Genomic DNA, 2,813 nt, shown 5'->3' on the forward strand with positions numbered 1-2,813 from the left:
ACCGTTGCTGTGAGACTCATTTTTAACTGCTGTACGTTTCTTCTGATCATCTTTGTGATGGTCGTACAACTTCAAATGCGTCCAGCTGTGTTCGATGATACTGATTGGACTTTAATGGGAAAGCTATATATCCATTTACATAAGACCTTTCACCTCACAGTGATTGTCAGAGCAAATGAAAATCACGAGGTTAGAGGCCTGCCTGAAGAGCTCAGAGACAGAATTGTGGCATAGCACAGATCTGGCAAAGTTTACAAAAAAAAAAAAATTCTGCTGCACCTAATATTCCCGAGAGCACAGTGGCCTCTATAATCCTAAAAGGAAGACGTTAGAGACAACCAGAACACTTACGAGAGCTGACCGTCCGGCAAAACTGAGCAGTACATGAGAGAGTTTTTAGTCTGGATTTGAAAACACACACTTGAGGCTGACGTCACCTCTGTTGGCAACTTATTCATTTTTTTTTTGCAGCATAAGATGTATTATGTAGGACTAGTTGTTAATATCCTTCTATTCATTCATATCTTGGCTCTGATGAGGCTCTGTGGGATGTTCAATGAAGGGATGGCACCCCCTTCTTTTTCTTTCGGCTTGTCCCATTTGGGGTCGCCACAGCGTGTCATCCTTTTCCATCTAAGCCTATCTCGTGCATCCTCTTCTCTAACACCCACTGTCCTCATGTCCTCCCTCACAACATCCATCAACCTTTACTTTGGTCTTCCTCTCGCTCTTTTGCCTGGCAGCTCCATCCTCATTGGCACCATATGGGTTATCAGGTGGGCTTTCTTTGGTCATCTAGTGTCTTGCAGATAGACCCACAACACTCGCGAGAGGGTTCAGCAGTGAATCACGGCATCCCAGGTTCACCCCCTAGGTGCCATCAATTCTCTTGAAGACCCAATTGGGGTATTTTCTCTTTATCCACAGCCAGTGGCTTGCCTTTTCCGCCACATTAGAGAGATCTCTGACTGCCTGCCGATGGGCCTTCCCTCAGACTCTCATCTCTCTGAGTAGCCTATATGTTGAGGAAGCTATAAACCCTCTGCAGCCTACTTCCACCGGGCTTAGCTCTGCTCTGCAGCCTTGCTGTTGTACTCCAGCCGCCCAGTCCTGTATACCTCAGTCCCTTTCGTTCATACGCCTCCTCCGGTACCCCCTCCCATGGCAGTGTGAGCTCGATGATGTAGCCGAGCTTGAGAGAGGCAAACCAAAGCACGAGATCTGGTCGATAGGGTGGTCGTTGTAATCTCAGATGGGAAGCAGAGCTTCATGATAAATAGCTAAATGATGCTTTACCATGTTTGGTTTGTACTCTCCACTCCATTATTAGACCTGAGTTAGTCGATCTCAGAGCCCGACTGTGTTTGTATTCCATGAGCATTTCTTTCATGAAGGAGATGGTAGGCATTCCGGAGGTCCAATTTAGTGAAAATTAGGGGATGACACAGGGGTTAAAAGGAGAGTGCGATGAGGGGAAGTTGAGATTTATTTTTCACAGTGATATCATTTAACCCTCAGTAGTGGATAGATGGGGAAAGAGTATCTTTTTTTTCTTGAGTGAAGACCAGTGAGAGTGAAAGAGAGTCGTGAGTGAGCAGTCCAGAGAGAAGAAGAGAGGTGGAAGGACAGAGGAGGCAGGCGCGGTGCAACCCTGGCGACAGCATCCACATATTTTTTTTCCTCGAGTCATGTTGGTGTGTTCTGCACATTTGCAAACTGCAATGGGAGATGGCAGAAGGATGGCATCAAGGAGAGCAGCAACCTTGTATTGATGAAGATGAGGGTTGCCATCAGATTTCAATTTACGGTGGCGATTCTGACACCTACTGTCACGGCCAGTCGTTTTCTGAGACCATAAGTAAGGAAGCAATCTGGCCTTTGTGGGTTTTTGTTACACAAAAGAAAGAAGTATTTGTAAAGACAGAAAAAGTTTTACAAGTTGTCACCCATCGTCGGACTTGAACCTGGAACCTTACAGTGGAAACTTAAACCTTACCAACTGAATGTGGGGCGAGCCATTAACAATACCCCGAAATACAAAGACAAGATTGTTCCAATCAAAATACATAGTCAAATCAAGAAATAACTGGTCAAATTCTTTAAACTAATTCTCTGTTCTTTTTTCGTGTGGAATCCTGAGGTGATGGCTGATCCAGGAGGCCAGGCGAGCAGTCTCCCATCCCAATGCTTGTGTAAGAGCAGGACTCGTGCACTCGTCTCTGATGATTAGTCGCTGGTCCAGAGAGCCTCCAGATTGGCAATCAATCCTGGAATCCCACATCTGACACCACCTGTTGGGGCAAATCGTTTTCTGATAGAATAAGTGAGGAAGCAATCATGTCTTTGTGCGTTTTTATTACAGAAAGGAAAGTTTTTACAAAGGCAGGAAAAGGTTGTCACACCTTACTGAATGTCACAGTAAAAGTCCCTTTATCAAAGTGGGAGACCAAGAAAGACAAAACTAAACAATTTCCTATGTCCAGCACACCCAAGAGTTTTTTTTTTGTATTCTTATTTGCCTTAGTTTTCTGAGCTTGACTTGGTTGCACCTAATCTTTGATATTTAATATTTTATTAATACTTTTTATGATATGTCAATGCGGGCGGCATGGTGGGTCAGCTGGTACAGCGTTGGCCTCACAGTTCTGAAGACCCGGGTTTGATCCTGGCCCCTCCTGTGTGGAGTTAGCGTGCTCTGCCCGTGCCTGCGTGTGTTTACTTTGGGCACTCCAGTTTCCTCCAACATCCCAAAAAATATGCAACATTAATTGGACACTCTAAATTGCCCCTAGGTGTGGTTGTGAGTGCGGCTG

The sequence above is a fragment of the Syngnathoides biaculeatus genome, chromosome 18 (assembly GCF_019802595.1).
Source record: "Syngnathoides biaculeatus isolate LvHL_M chromosome 18, ASM1980259v1, whole genome shotgun sequence".
Lineage (NCBI taxonomy): Eukaryota > Metazoa > Chordata > Actinopteri > Syngnathiformes > Syngnathidae > Syngnathoides > Syngnathoides biaculeatus.